Source organism: Anopheles merus, chromosome 2L, assembly GCF_017562075.2.
Source record: "Anopheles merus strain MAF chromosome 2L, AmerM5.1, whole genome shotgun sequence".
In the NCBI taxonomy this organism is placed as follows: domain Eukaryota; kingdom Metazoa; phylum Arthropoda; class Insecta; order Diptera; family Culicidae; genus Anopheles; species Anopheles merus.
The window spans coordinates 1,472,521-1,492,379 of record NC_054083.1 but is presented as its reverse complement, the minus strand read 5'-3'; the positions used below and the strand labels follow the sequence as shown (position 1 = coordinate 1,492,379).

Below are 19,859 nucleotides of genomic sequence, written 5' to 3'. Positions count from 1 at the left end.
TATTTAAAACAAGCGTAGGAGAATGTCTAACACTAATCTAATATATTTAATTTGAACATGTTTGATGCTTCAACCACCTTCTAAGCATCATGTAGCACAATGTATAATGACAATAAAATATTTTTTTTGTAATGTGCCGAAATCTGTCTCGAGTTTTTGGGTCGACACACACACGAACACACACAGCGCGGGGAAAGTGACCGTTCACTCTATCATGTCGCGATCCCCACCCCGCCCGGCGCTTTGGTTTGGTGGGGATCGCTTTGGTGAGGATGCGATACAAGAAAGCTGAATCAGCCGTTTTACATATACGGTAGCCGTAATCGATCGTGCGGGGAGGGGGGGGTCTGGTGGGGGGGGAGTGCGTGCTTGCGTTTGCGCTTTCGTTGGTGCGTGCTTGCGTTCGCGCTTTCGCGGGTGCGTGCACGCGTACGTGCGTGTGTGTGTGTGTGTGTGTGTGTGTGTGTATGTGTCTGTGTGTGTGTGTGTGTGCGTGCGTGCGTGTGGAAACCCCAAAACTATTTGATTCTGATGCGTACATTTTCATCCGCTGCGGCTACAAAGTCCATGCATTTTTGATTTCGCTACCTGAGAGACAACACAACTATCGGATTGGCACCACGATCTTTGCGATCGGTTCTGCTGTTGGGGGTGTTAAAAAGACACACTATCAAAGTAAACGTGCGCGTGATATGTAATACATTTCTTTCCAATTCAGCTAGCGGACGCAAGTGGAAACAAAACTTGAATTGAATTCATACGAAAGAGGATTCTGGATTTGTTTATTACGGTGCGCGTATGGTGCTACTCCTGTCCATCCAGAATATGGTGGCTTGTTGGTTTGTAGTCGTTATCATGACGCCGATTGGCCGGCAATGCCTTGGAATGAGTTCGGATCGGTAGGTTCATGTTTTGGTCGATTGCATTCCGTTGATTTGTCGCGCCACCGCGGGACACCCGACAGCTACTAAGTCAAGACAAATTCTTCCCCGGGTGTGGACTTTTATGCTAAGTTCTTATTATTATTATTATTATTATTATTACTATTATTATTTTTATTATTATTACTATCATTATTGGCATCATAGCCAACACGATCATGCCGGCCTATCCAGGACTTGAGTACCTCGTAGTCGGAGCCGGTGACTAATCCCTTGCTACGGCGGACGGTTCATACGCGATTAGAACCCACGACGGGCATGCAGATGTGCGGAGTTATTATTATTATTATTATTATGATTATTATTATTATTATTATTACTATTATTAATATTGTCATTATGGCCTACGCGATCACACCGGCCTTTTCAGGACTTGAGTATCACGTAGCCGGATAGTCAGCTCTTGCTACGGCGGACGGTTCATACGCGGTTAGAACCCACGACGGGCATGCAGATGTGAGGAATGAGGTGCCGCTAGATCGCTCCTATCCACTGGGCAACTTGCATACTGCCACACTGTCTCCTGCCCGATGCATACGCTGCGGGCAGGGGGAAGGATGCACTGTACAATAGAAAAAAAATACCGTCATGAACTAGCGGCGGATCTACCGGTAGGCGGACTAGCCTGTCGCCGAATGTTTCCAAGTGGACAGAGTATTAGCGACAAGGGCCCCCGGAAAGATGGTCGTTGGGGCCCCGTGGCTGGAGAATCATTTGCCCCCCCATCCCCCTTATGCTGGCAATAATTTTAGGGCCTGTGACCGATGATCGTAGGGGTCCCATGGCCACACCCCCCATCCACCGGCAATTTAAGTATACTGTTTAATCTTCCAAGAGATGTGTCTCAGTACCCCCTCCTCCCGGTTATACCGGGCATCAACTCGTCTTTCCGCCTAGGGCCCCCGATTCCCCTAATCCGCCTCTGTCATGAACACCTTCTTTTCTTTGACCGATGGATCATAACACTCCGGAAGAACACACATTTGGCGAAAGTATTGCACACACACGCACGCTCACACCCATGCGCAGACGGCTCAGCATATCTGTGTAATCTACACCATACGAAAGTAAAATCGTAGGGTAACAAAGTTATGCTTAATGCTTAACACGTTCAGTTCGATGGCAGGCCCCAGGGACTGCCAGTGAACTTTCCAATATACCGGTTTCACAATCAGCTTGCGTTCTAGATGCCGGCGAAAAGGAAAGTTGATGAAAATCAGCGCCGGGCTGAACATTTTAATGCGCATTAGGGTTCTGCGCGTTGCACAGCAAACCCTCCAGCGTGAGCTAGCGATTCCGTAGTCAATTTTACATTGCAGTGTTTGAACTCATTGCGCTTTTTTGGTTTGATTTATGAAAATGCAACTTCATCGCCGCAATGTTTGTTAACGGTTTTTTTGAGCGCCACAGCACCTCATGAGCATTGACCACACGCGAGAAAGAGATAGCGCTATGGTGGGAAAATGCACGGATGACGGCTGACAACGATTGGCCGTCTGACGCACCGACAAATCCAAACCTTCGACAGCCCCCTCAGGCGAGGGGTATGAGGCGGAGCCAGGGACGGGTAGCTCGACGAGCTGCTTGACAAATTTGCCGTTGGAGAGAAAAAGAAGGCATGATAAAATTCTCCGAACGCCTTGATTTCTTCCGTCGCTTTGCACAGCGGGGTGTTTTTGTCCCTGGATGTCACGATCGCTTGATTATTCTAACGCCAGATGGCGGTCTGGTCGCTACAGTACTCCCCTCCTAGAGCGGTGTCACCGGTAACGTAGAGGTATGATGACCTTCCGCTGAGACCTGGTGACGCCGGTCGATATCATCTGGTCGTTGCGGCGTAGGATGGATGGTGGTGGGGCGTCGACGGTTGCTCGGTCGGTTTGTCTCGATGTCGTCGGGTGCGATGGTGGTGCGGGTGTCGTCTGATTACCCACTGGTTGTTAGCGCGACGTCGGTTTGGAGGCTGCGGTGGCGTCTCTGCGGTCCGAATTTGCCTGGACGTCCGGTAACGGCAGAGTTTCCGAGTGGTCGGTTGTTGGCGACCGCAGGGTTGTCGCTAGCCCTTCCCACGAGCACTGCGGGGCCGAAGTGGCTTCCTCGTCTGCGCCATACACTGGTTTTAAGCGGTCGACCGAAACCAGCGTTGGCTGTCCACGTAGGAGTATCGGAAAAGACTTAGGATTGCGTGTAAGAACCTTATATGGACCGTGGTAAGGTGTAGTAAGTGCAGGTCGGACGGTGTCGTCGCGTATGAACACGTGAGTACACTTGTTCAGATCGGAATGCACGAACGTTGTGCGGTTGGTATGCCAAGCGGTGCTCTGTGGTCGAATGCTGCTCATTGTCTCCCTTAACGTTTTGGCGAAGTCGGATTGGTCGGCGAGGGCATTTTGCGGTTTCGCGATGAAGAATTCTGCAGTGATGGTCAACGTCGTTCCATACACAAGTTCGGCTGGCGAGGCGTTGATGTCATTTTTGAACGTGGTTCGTAGCCCAAGCAGTATTAGCGGTAGGTGTTCGCTCCATCTTGCGGTGTCTTTGCAGGTGATTGCTGGTTTACGAGTGCGGTGCCACCTCTCGATTATTCCATTCGCGCGGGTGATAGGCTGTCGTACGGATGTGTTTCGTTCCTAGGGCTTTCGTCAACTCTTTGAACAAGGAGGATTCGAGATGTCTCCCTTGGTCCGTTGTTACGTGCGCCGGAACTCCGAATCGAGCGATCCAGTGGAATAGAAGTGCTGATACGACGATAGATGCGGTGATATCTGGGATCGGTTTTGCTTCTGGCCAGCGAGTAAATCGGTCGATTATCGTAAGGCAGTATCGGTTACCGTTACTGATGGGAAATGGTCCAATGATGTCTACGTTGATACGACTGAACCTCGCTGTTGTTGCAGGGTACGGCATCAAGGGGCTTTTGACGTGCCTTCCTACCTTAGCGCGCTGGCAGGCTAAGCAGTTCCGAGCGAAGTCCTGGGATTCCTTCCTTGCGTTGAGCCACACGAAACGCTCTGTTATTAGTCTAGCTGTGGCGCGGGCTCTGGGATGACTGAGATCATGTACGGCGTGGAGAAGTTGTGTTCGAAACGATCTGGTGATGTACGGTCTGATGATACCTCCGGGGCAGTCGGCGTAGAGCAGGACCAAGTCCGTCTGAATTTTCCCACTGAGAATGTCGGAAAGTTCAGGGTCGCGCTCTTGCTCTTCTGCTAATCGCTCATAATCGATGGTCGGTGTCGCATGCACTGTCTCTATACGGGAGAGCAGATCGGCTGTAACGTTGTCTTTTTCGGCGATGTGACGGATGTCGGTGAGGCATTGTCGTGCGTTTGTCGGAAGGCGAGGGTTAGAGGCTTGTGGTCTGTATAAATACAGAATTCCCGACCCTCTAGCTGGTATCGGAAGTGGAAGCTGGCGAGATAGATGGCGGTAAGTTCTCGGTCGTAGGTCGAGTATTTTTGCTGTGCCTTTTCGAGACGTTTCGAGAAGAAGCCTAGCTGTTGCAGGTCTTCATTGATGCGTTGGTGAAGTACGGCTCCGGCTGCGAAATCTGAAGCGTCGGTCCATAGAGAAAGTTCGGCGTTCTTCACGGGATGTGCCAATAACGTTGCGCATTTCAGTTGCTCTTTGCATTGTGCGAATGCTTCGGAAGCTTCTAGCGACCATGTTAATGGCGTTCTGTCCTTCTTTTTGTTACCTGGAGTCATCTCGAGAAGTATACCTTGCGTTTCCAGGGCGTGCGGCAGAAAACGTCGGTAGTAGTTTACCATGGCGAGGAACTTCTTCAACTCCATAATCGTCGTCGGCTGTGGCAGCTCGCTGATGGCTTGGACTCGATAGGGGAGAGGACGAATACCAGAAGCGTTGACCAGATGGCCCAGAAAGGAAATCTCGTTCCGGTAGAACTCGCACTTGGCTGGATTGATGGCTAGTTGGTGCTTTTCCAGTCGTTCGAAAAGTTGGCGTAAGTGTTCGTGGTGTTCTGCCTCGGACGTTGATGCCACGATCATATCGTCGATATAGGGAAAACAAACTCGAGCCCTCGTAAGACATCATGGATAAGGCGTTGAAATGTCTGCGCTGCGTTCCTCAATCCGAAAGGCATGGTAGTGAACTCGTAAAATCCAAAGGGTGTCGTGATGGCTGTCTTCGCTACATCATCCGGATGAATTGGTATCTGGTGGTATGCTTTGTGCAAGTCGTCCTTAGAAAATATGATCTTGCCTTGCAAATGCATCGTGAAGTCCTGTAAAAACGGTAGTAGATAACGGTCGGGTAAGGTTTTTGCGTTTAGGGCACGGTAGTCACCACAAGGGCGCCAGGTGCCGTCGGCCTTTTTTGTCATATGTAACGGGCTGGCCCAGCTGCTATTCGAGGGGCGGCATACTCCGAGCTGGACGAGTGATTCGAACTCTTTGCGGACAGCTGCTCACTTTTCGGGTGGTAATCGGCGAGGTCTTACTAATGTTGGTTGCCCCGTCATTTCGATTCGGTGCGTCACTTCGGACTGCAGTAAGGTGCCAGGAGTGGATAGTGCAGTTAACCCGGGAAATTCCTTTAGGAGAGTAGCGATCGGTGAGGTGGAATCACATACTTTTACGGTCGGTTCTGACGGGTTTTGTCTCGGCACTCCGATAGAACGTACGTTTGTTAAGGCGTCGACAAGACATTTTTTGCGCAAGTCCACGAGCAGATGGAAATGCTGGAGAAAATTGGCTCCAATAATCGCTGTCCCCACGTCTGCGATGATGAAGTTCCAAAGGAAAGATTGTCGAGGGATTACTGAAACGTCTGCACCGGTATCGATTAAGAATTTGATGTTAGTTTTTGGATCAGTGATTACGAGACGATAGCTATGGGTCGAAAGTACGTGTATCTGTTGAGGTTGGCCCCTGGTTAAGCGTCAATCGGAAACAGTGGCCGAGTTACTACCCTGCCGGCGACTGTTGAAGGAGTTCCGCGCCGCGACAGTTCCGCGCCGCTTGCCCGTACTGCGTGTGGTAATAGCAGTGTCCGCTTGGTGTTACCGCATCCTGGTTCAGTTGGCGTTGCCGGGTTCGTGAGCGTGGTCGCGCGCGATCTCGTTCGTTGAGCTTGCTCAGTACGGCGTCCAAGCGTCCAAGCGACCTAATTCCGTTACGTGCCGCGAAAGACGTTCGAAGTCCTCGCTGCGTACTTCGTGGATGGTTTGATACGGGCCCGTTCGGTGGTATAACGCGAACGAATCCATAACAGAGTCTACTACTTTAGCTCGATCGTTGGTATCCGGGTGTTGGAATTTGAATATTTATTTTCGAACTTTAATTTGAATTGTACATGAAACAAAGCGTTAGGAAACTAAGATTAGGTTATAAACTACTCGACGTTAGAAACTGCTCGATCTGCATGTATTATGAACTGCATGAATTATTATATACAAAAAAAGGACAAACGAATATACAGTTGCAAACCGACCAGCGATAAAGGTGTACACTTTCCTATTCAAATTTCCTCCAAATATCACAGCCAGCCCCTTTTCGTGAATATATTTCACACCGGGTTAGTGGCAATAACGGCGGACTGGACGTAAGGCGGGAGACGGCCGATCCACAAATCTACCACCATAGAGTCCGTCATTGCTCCATTTGCGGCGCGGCGCATCTCCGCTAATAGCTGCAATGGTTTTCGGTCCACGAGGTTCATTTCGGCGAACAGACGGCTTCGTTGCGACTCTTCAAAATGTTCAATTATTGCACGCTTTGCTACCACGTAACGGTCCGTAGCGTAAGGTAAGATCCACCCTTTTTAACTAACCTTAGTCGTAAGGATGTTGCACAGTCCGCCGGTCCGCGACTGTCGACCGCGTTCGACAGCGTACTGTCGAATGTTCTCTAACAGGGGGCGAAGCTCGGGAAGAACACGAAGCGGTATGCGCGTTTCTAAAATGTTGAAACGGCGAATATGTTGGTTCGCGGTGATATTCCACGCATCGAACCAATTTTCCAATGCGAAGAAAAAGGTTTGAATGTCGGTGGTGTCCATCTCCGGTGGTTTCAGCTGCATGGCATTCAAAGTGTCAATCTGAGATTCAAACGGCATGGTCATGGCGTCGCCATGACCATGGCGGACGGTTCTGGTACGCGCGGGGTATTCGGGACGGGCGGTGTTGGCACGTGAGGCGACTTGGATCCACTCGCGGCTGGATCGGCACTCGGGGTTACGCCATCGGGAGTCGATACGTCGCGGACCGGCGGACTGTGAAACATCCTTACGACTAAGGTTAGTTAAAAAAGGGTGGATCTTACCTTAGTGGCGGGGGCGCAAGCAAGTCCAGCTGAGGTTGGCTAGGTCGATCCTTCGACGAAGAAAAATCCGCACACGCGGTCGAACGTGTTGGGATTAGTCGCTCGTTGGCTGCGTTCGACGATGACGCCGGTGGTGTGAGAAACGAGGCACGATGATCTTCGGTTGCGTTCAGTCGATGGTGTCGGCGAGAAGGGACCCAACGGTCACCAGCACTCAGAGATCCCCTGAGATAGAAGCTGACTTTGAAACTGAGTTGGTGAAATATCTCAGCACCCGAAGCAACCCGAATCCGAAGCGAATCCAAATGGAATTCGGTACGAACCTTCGTCTAATTAGCCCCCTCCCCTTTTTTGCCAGGATTTCTTTCCAAAATGATACAGTGCGAACCATTATACCAACATGATTCGATTTATTGAATATTTTACTAACATTAATACAAAAAAACACAACACATGCACAATAATCACTGCACCTTATTCTAAATTAACGCACATAACACTTTTTACACTCGCACAGAAAAATTAAAATCAGCACAGCACTTTCTGCTCCTCATCGCTGTTGCTCCTGGTTCTTTTCTCGCTGCACTGTACGGGCCACCATCTCGAACACAACGACACAGCCACAGGTCTTGTTGTCTCCGTTCGCCGTGAAACACTCATGAAATGGAAGAAAAATGTTATTAATTAGGAGGGAGGATATTGGTTGATAATTTTAATCACTTTTACTTACCTCAAATTAAACAAATCTTCATTTTTCACGGGGTTTATCCGCTGACCACCAAACGCTGAAACACCACACAAGGACCAACTTCACTGGACTGAAAGTAAAGCCTACTGCGTTAACCGTAGAGTTGGCAACCAGATTTACACACGTAAGTTGGCAACCGGCATACCCGGGTATTCCACACGTTTTGATGCAAAAAATAAACGATTTTCTTAGGTAAGCAATGCTTTCTATATTTTAATGCTGTAAGCAATTCGAGCAAGATGAGCCGGACTCGTAGTACAGTCGTCAACTCGTACGACTTAACAACATGCTCGTCATGGGTTCAAACCCCAAATGGACCGTGCCGTCATACGTAGGACTGACTATCCTGCTATGGGGGGAAATCAATTAGTCACTGAAAGCCAAGCCCACAAGTGGTACAGGCAGGCCTTGATCGACAACGGTTGTTGTGCCAAAGAAGAAGAAGAAGAAGAAAGTAATACCGACCATATATTCTCTTCTATTTCAGTTATTCATTAAGTTTTTTTCATTTTATGATAAAACTAACGGTCAAATTGAAATTTGGAATCGCTTGAAGTTTTTTTCATTTTATGATAAAACTAACGGTCAAATTGAAATTTGGAATCGCTTGAAATTGACTCGAAAATAAGCACAATACGAAAAGAGGAAGAAGAGAAACGTCATTCTCCATACAAAATGTATGGAATACCCGGCTATGCTGGTTGCCAACTTACGTGGTAAAGTTAAAAAATTCAAAATAAAATACTTACAGGCTGTTTAAAATTACAACTTATACACCAAAAATTCATAAATTAAAAGTTGGGAGGCTACAGAAAATTTCAGGTGAATAAAAGCAATGAATCAACAGTTATTGCAGTTCGAAATTGAAAAAAATATCCGGGTATCCGGTTGCCAACTTAAAGGTTAATGTGTGTATGCGCTTCTACCAAGCCAACCGCGCCGTAATGCGTGTGTAGCCAAGTGCGTGTGTGTGTATATTTGCACCACTGGACACAGAACACAAATCTCACCGCACAGCAGAGCATGTGTCGCCAAGTATATGCATGTGTGTATTTGCACCACTGAATTCTGAACGTCCACCGCACCGCACCAAACAGCGTGTATCGCCAAGTGCGTGGCTGTGTGCAGTATCACTGCGGACAGCAGAAACGGTCCCAACCCCAGTCCGCAAAAAGCCGATGTTTTGTATGGGATCGTCTCGTACACATACCCAAGTAGCAGAGCCGAAGTTGTTCAGAGATTTTTCTGTGTGCCAAAGCGAGATGCCCTGTCTTCTCTCTCTAGATTTTGGACAGCAATCCGCCGCGCGTGTAGAGGTGTGTGCGTGTGACGAAAAATGATGAATGAAAAACGCGAGGAGCGGGGTCTGAAGTCTTTTGTTGGTCACACACACATGCATCTACCGTTGGATTGCGTTGAACCGAGTCTACCCATCTCTCTCGTTCTACCATGATTGTTCTGCTATCGCACTCATCCGGGTGTTAGGCATTCTCAGTCTGTCCAGAACTTTCGTTGTGGAAAGATGTGCGGGAGTGATGTGCGATTTCTTGTGTCCCCTACTTTCCATGTTTACGTTTTGCGCAGTGTTGCTTCTTATTCCATTGTGGAATGATTTATCCTAGCTAACTTGTTGAGGTAAGTTTCTTGATCTCATATGTACTTCAATGTACTAATTCAACTAATGCTTATCGGCTTCAAAGTTACAGGTGCATGCGCCATTCATCAACGCCTACCTGTTGGCATCATCAACAATCTTCAAAGTGGGTGACGGAAAGAAATTGTTTTCCAGTTTTAAAATATTAAGGTAAGTGTTGCTCTCATGATATACGCAAAACTATCCAAAGTAATACGTACTACTTACATTAATTATTGGTTCATTTTTATTGACAGCGTTCAGCACAACTCAGCCACAAAACAACGCACTGGATTACGCTAAGAACCTGTCAAAACGCGCGCAGCCCCCGGGCGCGGTAGGAAAAAGGAAGAACGAGAGGAGGAAAAAATAAAGCCAGCGCTCAGCTCTGATGGTACCCCGGACGCGGTAAGGAGAAAAAAGATCGAGAGGAGGAAGAACGGTAAATTTGGAAGGGGGAGACCGTTCTGCCGTCTACACAGTGTGAGTATGCCAAAGCACGTGTTGGAACGGAGAGAAAATGTGTGGAATAAACTGCATGCGAATGTGTGCATACACCAAATGTAAACATGTGTGCCTCATCATTTCTATAAGCAATCCGAAAAGGTGGTGGAGCAAACACATTGGTATGCATGAGGTGCAGAAAAAATCAGAGCGTGATAGTATGTGTGAACGCGATCGTTCGGGTGGAAGGTGTCTATGTGTGCGTGAAACCACATTTCCACTTCTACTGCAAGTGGGTACGTAAGTGGGTACATATGTGTACGAGACGATCCCATACAAAACTTTGGCTTTTTGCGGACTGGGTATGTACCCACTTACCCAAGTAGCAGAGCCGAAGTTGTTGAGAGATTTTTCTGTGTGCCAAAGCGAGAGGTCCAGTCTTCTATTTCTAGATTTTGGACGGAAAACCGCCGCCCGTGTAGAGGTGTGTGCGTGTGACGAAAAATGATGGAGGAAAAAGTGGGTAGCGGGGTCTGAAGTCTTTCGTTCGTCACGCACACATGCATTTACCAGCGGATATCGCTGGACCGAGTCTACCCATCTCTCTCGATCCACCATGATTTTTCTGCTATCGCTCTCATCCGAGTGTGAGGCATCCTCAGTCTGTCCAGAATTTTCCCTATGGAAGGATGTACTGAAGTGATGTGCGATTTCTTGTGCGACGTACTTTGCTCTTTACGTTTTGTGCCGTGTTCCTTCTTCTTCAGTTATGGAATGATTTATCCTAGCAAATTGTTGAGGTAAGTTTCTTGCTGTGTGCTTGTGCAGGTACATTCAACTAACCCTTGGCGTCTAAAAAGTTACAGGTGTGTGCGCTATTTATCACCTGCTAGCCTCGTCAACAATGTTCAAAATGAGCGACGGAAAGAAAACGTTTTTCAGTTTTAAAATATTAAGGTAAGTGTTGATCTAATCCTATGTGCAAAACTCTCCATAGTAATACATACTACGTACATAAATTATTGGTTCATTTTTGGACAGCGTTCAGCACAACACTGCCACAAACCAACGCACTGGATTACGCCAAGAACATGTCGAAAGGCGCGCAGGCCAGCGTCATTACTTAACAGAAGCCGGTTCAAAACGCGCAGCTCCTGTTCATGACGTCATCACTAAACTGAAGCCAGTGGAACACGCGCAGCACGGATGGTACCCCGAGCGCGGTAGGAGGAAGGAAGAACAAGAGGAGGATGAACGGTAAATTTGGAACGGGGAAAGCGTTCTGCCGTCTACACAGCGGGAGTATGCCGAAACACATGTGGGAAGGGAGAGAGATATTATTTTATAAACAGCATGCGAATGTGTGCATAAAGCAAATGTGAACAGCCTCATCATTTCTATAAGTAAACCGAAAAAGGGGGTGGAGCAAACACATTGGTATGCGTGAGTGGCTGACGAAACCAGAACGTTTAGATGTGTGCGTGACGGATGGTTTGGGCGCCTGAGGCGAAGCTCTCGACAAGACTGCAAACGAGAGCTTTGTGGAGAGCTTTGTAGGGAGCTCAGCTTACACAGGCCGCCGTCGGTTTTTGCGTCCTTGGGTACGTACCCACTTGCAGTAGAAGTGGAAATGTGGTTTCACGCACACATAGACACCTTCCACCCGAACGATCGCGTTCACACATACTATCACGCTCTGATTTTTTCTGCACCTCATGCATACCAATGTGTTTGCTCCACCCCCTTTTCGGATTGCTTATAGAAATGATGAGGCACACATTTACATTTGGTGTATGCACACATTCGCATGCAGTTTATTCCACACATTTTCTCTCCGTTCCAACACATGCTTTGGCATACTCACACTGTGTAGACGGCAGAACGGTCTCCCCCTTCCAAATTTACCGTTCTTCCTCCTCTCGATTTTTTTTCTCCTTACCGCGTCCGGGGTACCATCAGAGCTGAGCGCTGGCTTTAGTTTTTCCTCCTCTCGTTCTTCCTTTCTCCTACCACGCCCGGGGGCTGCTGGCGTTTTGACAGGTTCTTAGCGTAATCCAGTGCGTTGTTTTGTGGTTGATTTGTGCTGGACGCTGTCAATAAAAATGAACCAATAATTAATGTATGTAGAACGTATTACTTTGGATAGTTTTGCGTATATCATGAGAGCAACACTTACCTTAATATTTTAAAACTGGAAAACAATTTCTTTCCGTCACCCACTTTGAAGATTGTTGATGATGCCAACACGTAGGCGCTGATGAATGGCGCATGCACCTGTAACTTTGAAGCCGATAAGCATTAGTTGAATTAGTACATTGAAGCACATATGAGATCAAGAAACTTACCTCAACAAGTTAGCTAGGATAAATCATTCCATAATGGAATAAGAAGCAACACTGCGCAAAACGTAAACAAGGAAAGTAGGGGACACAAGAAATCGCACATCACTCCCGCACATCCTTCCACAACGAAAGTTCTGGACAGACTGAGAATGCCTTACACCCGGATGAGTGCGATAGCAGAAAAAATCATGATAGATCCAAAAAGATGGGTAGACACGGTGTAGCGCAATCCGCTGGTAAATGCATGTATGTGTGACCAACGAAAGACTTCAGATCCCGCTCCTCGCGTTTTTCGTCCATCGTTTTTCGTCACACGCACACACTTCTACACGCGCGGCGGATTGCTGTCCAAAATCTAGAGAGAGAAGACAGGGCATCTCGCTTTGGCACACAGAAAATCGTGTGGTTGTTGCTGTTGGAAGTTGAAACCGAAACCCCCTCGTGCGCTGCCAAAATCAGCGAGGAACGAAATCGAGTGGCTCAAACGAAAGAACGACAAAAATGATGAACGATCCAAGTAGCAACCAAAGCTTTTTTCTCCCAGTTTCAACCCCCTCATATCCAGAAACTGCCTTCGCTCACTATTCCTATCCCATTTCTACATTCTACAACGTTTGTTGCGTTCTCGCTCATCAGGGTGTTAGTCAATTCTCTCTTGCCACACGAAGAGAATTCTCCTGCACACTTCGTGTGTTTGATTCTACCCATCCCTGTTGAACACAAGTCATTTTCTTCCATCGCACTCATCTGAGTGTTTGCTCTTTTCCATCCAAGCCAAAGAGCGACTTCAGTGTACTCTGAACCGTGGACATGAGAGTGTGTGTTTGTGTGCTGCGTGAACTATTTTTCCTGCGTAAACCACTTTCCCGTACTGCACCATCCGCGGTGTTCTTTTTGCTTTATCGGAGGACGAATTTTTATCATCTAATTGTTTCGGTAAGTGTCCTTTTCTAAGTGTCTAGTGCTATGTGACATTTATTCTAATTAAAACATTGCACTGTACAAGTTTCAGATACTAGCTACTAGCTAGCTGTTCTCCAAACCTCTTCAAATTGCGACACTGTGTGCACAGGCGTTCAAGGCTTAATTGATCCTCAAGCACAAAGGTAAGTTTGTCACATCTTTAAATCAAGTGTAATCTTTTTAACCAAGTGTGTCTATTAATTGTGTATTTTCATCAACAGTCTTCATACAACACCGCGGTTGAGGCGCGCCAAATCTGATGAAATCTTTCCTGAACCAAGCAGGCTGAACACGCGCACCACCACGGGCACCAGCGCGGTGTGAAGAGGGAAGAAGAAAAGACAGAATTGGAAACAGCCGCGCCAGGCTTCCAACCACCGTGTGTGTGTATGTAAGTATGTGAGAACACATGTGTGAATCCCCTACAAGCAATGAGAATGAAAAAGTGTGCGACTTTAAGGCGAGGGGCATGTAGAAGCATGGAGAGACGGTTGGAAATACGCGGAAATACGCGGAGGCGCGAGCGTGTTTTGGTTTCCACACAGTTTTTGCACTCACACAATTACACATGTGTGAATGTGTGCGTTCACTTTCAGCCTGCGCGCTCAGTTTGGTTTTCTCGCAGCGGCATGCGGCTATCGGTGTCTCGCTCGCACTAGTGCAGCGAGTGTTCCTCTGTGCGCTCCCTTTCTTGCCACCACACGAAATCGTCAGTTCAGCTCAAGCGTTCGCCGTGAAAGGCCGCACGCGTGTTAGCCTAAGTCCCGGGCGATCGAAGATTCGCTAAGTGTTGAAGTGTTGTGCACATTGAAATGAAGCTGCGCTTTTCTTTCACCATTTATCTTAAATGTGTGATTTGCGCTGCTTTATTTCAATATTTGTTTACTGCATTGAACAGCAACAAAGGTATTCATGCAGTTAGACGGCTATTTTAAATAAGACGATTTTTTAAATATAAATAATGTGTGTGATTTTGTGACAAGATTGTGTGAAGCTATGTGCGAAGATGCCCCTTTATTTGCAATAAAAGTGATAAAATATAAACCAAGTTTAATGTGTACAAGTTTTTGTTTTGATTCGGGTGCACCAAGTCCGAATGAAGGGAAGCGCACAGCGTGCTACGAAAGAAACAAGTGGGAGGGGGTGTCAGTCCAGCGCAGCGCAATTCGCTGGAATCAAGTGGGAGGGGGTACCAGCTCAGCGCAGCGCAAGCCGAAAGAAACGGGAAGGACGGGGTATGATGAAACAGCGCGAGCGAGCGTTCTTTACAGCGAGAGCGCCTCCCCGACAGACAAAGAGAACGAAATTTTCAGGCGAGGGGTGCACAGCTCATCGCAGTGCAAGCCGAAAGAAATGGGAAGGAAGGGGTATGATGAAACAGCGCGAGCGAGCGTTCTTTACAGCGAGAGCGCCTCGTGTATTTTAAAGGCAAGCAAGAGAGCGCATTCTCTCCGTGGTAGCGCTCCATCCGCCATTTTTAATTTCGAGCCCAAAAACGGACTTCGGATCCGATCTTGGGCCGGGCCCCCACCGCGTGTTTCTACCTACCCCTCGCCTGAAAATTTCGTTCTCTTTGTCTGTCGTTTCCTCTTGTGGGAACTGCAAAAAGAAGAGAATAAAGAGTGTGAAGAAGCTAGACCGCTGCAGCCAAATCAAGAGAGTGAATTCTCATTTCAATCCGAAAAACTGGGAGAGAGTGATGACATGCGAGAGGGAATAAAACTAGAAACACGAGAGAGGGCCACACGAAGCGCTTTCGGGTTTTTTCGCCTTCGCGCACATTTTGCTTTATGCGCGCGAAAAAGTGAGCCTTGATGAGCGCGATGGCTCCCATACAAAGGCCTTCGGCTTTGCTATCTGGGGAGTGTGCTGTGACAATAACACACACGCGCACACATGGCGACACACGAAATCTGGTGCGATACCGGCTTGCAGTGGAGCAAGTACACACATGCACACATTTGGCCACACCAGCGCTCTGTTCTAGTGCAGGTAGTTTTCTGCTGTCCACGGTGATACTGCACACAGCCACGCACTTGGTGATACACGGCGGATGTTCAGAATTCAGTGGTGCAAATACACACATGCATATACTTGGCGACACACGCTCTGCTGTGCGGTGAGATTTGTGTTCTATGTCCAGTGGTGCAAATATACACACACACGCACTTGGCTTCACACGCAGTACGGCGCGGTTGGCTTGGCAGAAGTGCATACACACATTAACGCAGTAGGCTTCACTTTCAGTCCAGTGAGGTTAGTCCTTGTGTGCTGTTTCAGCGCTTGGTGGTCAGCGGATAAGCCCCGTCAAAAATGGAGTTTTGTTTAATTTGAGGTAAGTAAAAGTGATTAAAATTATCAACCAACATCCCCTCTTCTAATTAAAATCATTTTTCTTCCATTTCATGTGTGTTTCACGGCGAACGGAGATAACAAGACCTGTGGCTGTGTCGTGGTATTGGAGATGGCGGCTCGTAGAGTGCAGCGAGAGGAACCAGGAGCAACAGTGAGGAAGAGCAGTAAATGTTATGGCAATTTTGTGATTTGTGTGTATTAATTGTGTGAATGTTAAAAGTGTTTTTTTAATAATGTGCGTTGATTTGGAATTAAGTTCAGAGTTTGTAGTGCATGTGATTTTGATATTTTTTCGTTTAATATTAATATTTCCAATAAATCGAAATGTATTGATGTAAATGTGAGCACAGTGTAATTTCAGAAAGAAAATCTGCGAAAAAGGGGAGGGGGCTTTTAAAACGAAGGTTCGTGCAGACCTCCGTTCGGGTTTTGCTTCGGCTTAGGGTTTGCTTCGGCTTCGGGACCCGACGGATCACTTGAATAATTTCGCCAATTCAAGTTTTATTTTATTTTATTTTATTTTATTTTTATTTTATTAATTGCTCGGCCACGTCGGGTTACAGCAATAATGCTTACTGACTATAGTATACAATTATTCACGAAGGAGTAGGTACGGAAAAGGAGCGAAGACGGGATCGGTAGACAGGATAGGATAGGTTGAAATCGAACAGATCTGACGTACTGTTAAAAGACGACATAGCTCTTACAAAAGGCTCATTGCGAGCAAAACGTGTACGACATATAGGTAACTGGAGACGAAAACGATAACGTAAGGTGCGACAAGGTGCATACAAATGTAAGCGCGACAGAAGTGAAGGAGTATCAATCGTATTGAGCAATATGCCAGCAACGAAAGAAGCCTGAGCGACCGAGAGGCGGTGCTCCAACTTGGCAAGGCCTAATAGAGTGCATCTATCGTCATACGAAGGAAGCGGAATAGAGTGATGACCCAGCAACCTACGAAATACGAGCCTTGTAAAACGTCTCTGGATCCTCTCAATCCTTTGGAGCAGAGATAGTTGGACAGGAGACCAGATGACACAGGCATATTCTAGTACGGAACGGACCCAACAACAATAAAGGGACTTAAGACAAAAAGGATCACGAATTTCAGTGGACATGCGACAAATATAACCAAGACTTTTGTTGGCCTTGTTGATGACATAGTCCGTGTGCTCATTGAAAGAAAGACTCGGGTCAAAGAAGACGCCAAGATCTTTAGACAAGGACGCATGGGGAATAGGGTCATCACAGACACTATAAGCATGAGTTATACTTGTAGAGGATCGGAAGAAAGACAAGACAGAACATTTTTCAGGACACAGGACTAAACCGTTAGAAGCACACCATGTAGAGAATTTACAGAGCCAGGATTGAAGAACTAGACAATTAGCTGTAGAAGATACAGGAAGAAAAATTTTAACGTCATCCGCATATAGCAAGAAGCCGTTAGGAGGAAGGATCGAAGTACAGTCATTGAGGAAGAGAATGAACAGTAAGGGACTAAGGACACTACCTTGTGAGATACCCGAAGAACTAAGAAAACATTCAGAGAAAGAGCCACAGATTTTAACTGCATATGAACGATTCTCAAGATAGGAGTTGAACCACGGCAATATAGAGCCACCGAAACCTAGTTTTCGAAGCTTAGCAACAAGTAATGATAGAGATATACTGTCAAATGCCGCTTTGAAATCGGTATAGAAAGTGTCTACTTGCTTATCACTAGACAGGTTATGATATAGAGAAAACAAAAAACACATTAGGTTGGTGGATACTGAGCGATAAGGCATAAAGCCGTGTTATTCCGTAGAAATATATTTTTTTACGCAAGGCATTACAGATAAATGGACAATTGACTCGAGCATTTCAGAACACGCACAAATAATAGAAATGCCTCTATAGTTTGATGCTAGTGTGCGGTCACCTTTCTTATAAATGGGAACAAGCCAAGCTAGTTTCCATTGTCTAGGAATGTTGTGGGAACGCAGCCTCAGCAGCGCCAGCTGCTCGACGTCGACATTCGCCTGTCGACTATTTAAGCACGATCGTGTTGAGTGCCTGAGTGTTCCCGTACTGGCGAACAAGGACCGGAGCCGCACGAGAGTTGATACCGAGCGCTCAAGGGTAACGGACGTTTGCACACCCACACACCAGTATTCGCGTATCGTCCTATGTGTTATTTACCGTGTTTCCTATTAAGTCTTAAATAAAATGTAAGAATCACAATAATGAAAAATCCCACTAAGCGAGCGAGAAAAAAGACGAGTGAGAATAGGAGTGAGGGTATTGCCACATTTATTTAAAACACAGGCAGGGATGCCATCGGGGCCTGGTGAAAACGAAATTTTAAGTTTGGATAAAGCGAATTTTACTAGGCTTGCACTTACAACGACTGAATTACATGATATCACATCAGAGGGCGTGTAAGACAAGCCTACGTCCAAAGGAACCTTAAAAGAACTGGGATCGACAAATACACTAGAGAAATGTTTGGCAAACAGGTTACATATATCAGGATTGGACGTAGCAGAGGACAGATCAAGAAACAGGGTGGATGGAAGGCTAGCAGACCCTCGCCGAGAGTTCGCAAAACGAAAGAATGACTCAGGATCAATAATGAGGCGCATTTGAAGACGCCGGACGTAGCGACAATACAGATGGCGATTAAGAAGACGATAAGCCTTAGCCGCATATTTATATACACAAAGATTGTGTAAAGTATTATTTGAACGGTAGGCGCGTTGAGCGGAAGGCGGAAGTGATTACTTTAGTAAACGCTGCTACAGCTTGATTTATGTCACAGTCAGCATCAATAAAGGACCAATCGGTACCGGCTAAAATACGATGAAGCTTATGGTAGTCCAGCTTCGTAAAATTGAACATACGAGCCGTAGGTATTCGTTGAGAGGATGCAGGGCGAGAGTGCGTAAGGAGCACACTTGTCTGAAGAGCAGGATGATGATTGTCTAGCGCGACGAGTGGAACAGGTGAAGCTATGACGGGGAAGCAGCGCTACAAGAAGGGAGCATTGGCAAATGGAAGGTCCAATTGTCTTCCGCGTATATTTTTTATGCCAGATAATTGCAGCAAACCGTTTACCGACATTCCATCAAGCAGAGAAACATTTTCACGAGATACACCAGTAGGAATGAAGTGATTAACGCACGATGCCGGCGGTTGCCAGGAGAGTGATGGTAAATAAAAATCACCAAGTAACACCATAAGATCATTTGGTTTAAGTTTGCCAGCAACGAAACTAACACTCTCATGCAAATCGTCAAGGACTTCTTCGGAAGAACGCAGATCGGGTGGGATGTAAACGGCGCCGATATAGATTGCAAGGTTTTGAAGCTTAACAATTGTCCAAACAGACTCCAGCGAGTCGAACGGCAGTGATAAAGTTGACGTGTTCAGCACGGAAGAGCAGGCAATGATTACACCACCACCACGGCAACGGTTACTGTTGAGAGAATTTCGGTCGCAGCGATAGATGACATACGCATCCTCCGAGATAAGAGAGGACGTAATTGAGCCATCGAGCCATGTTTCAGTTAACACCAACACATCCATATCAAGCTCGGATAGAGAGAGGCGTAACTCGTCTAGTTTTGTGCGCAATCCTCTTACGTTTTGATAGTAGATGTTTAGTCGATCGATCGAAGGGATGAGAGAGCGAGATGCGCCGGGAGTGCTCTCGCTGCAAATTATTAACGGCGGAAGAGAGTCGGACGGATTGTGTGTATTAGATGCAGGGTTAGCTTCCATCAATTCGGGTAAAGTCGGTAGTTCAAGAGAATCTCCAGCCGGATCAGCCGGTTTACGCTTGCTGAAAGTACTGCGTATAAGGCAAGCTCATAGGACCATGAACGGGCGAAATAGTGAAATCAGGAGTTTCGCAGTTGTGTCATGTGAAGAAGATAGAAGGTGGCGATGAAGGATGATCGGATTCACGAGTAATAGGCGCAGAAGGTGCAAGGGATGCTGGAGTAGTGGGTCGCCAAACATTGACGGAGCGGGGATTAAGGTCGATGAACTCCTTAAAAGAGATCCCGCGAGGCCAGGTTGAAGCAGCCAAAGCAATAGCCCGGTGCGAATCCGGTACACCAATTTTAAAAGATACGTACGAGAGCGTAGAAAGATCCCGGT

The 19,859-nt window shown here is 47.0% G+C and overlaps 2 long non-coding RNA genes across 2 annotated transcripts; one reads left to right on the top strand and one right to left on the bottom strand.

The window, feature by feature from the left end:
• The first annotated feature begins 9,493 nt into the window (after positions 1 to 9,493).
• Positions 9,494 to 10,370, top strand: LOC121593545. The gene is made up of 3 exons (XR_006004800.1): positions 9,494 to 9,608; positions 9,674 to 9,777; positions 9,864 to 10,370. It is a non-coding gene; the product is annotated as an uncharacterized LOC121593545 (long non-coding RNA).
• Positions 10,371 to 11,890: 1,520 nt separating this feature from the next.
• On the bottom strand, positions 11,891 to 12,524 carry LOC121593664. The gene is made up of 3 exons (XR_006004814.1): positions 12,396 to 12,524; positions 12,227 to 12,330; positions 11,891 to 12,140 (listed from the first exon to the last, which is right to left on the bottom strand). It is a non-coding gene; the product is annotated as an uncharacterized LOC121593664 (long non-coding RNA).
• Positions 12,525 to 19,859: the final 7,335 nt, after the last annotated feature.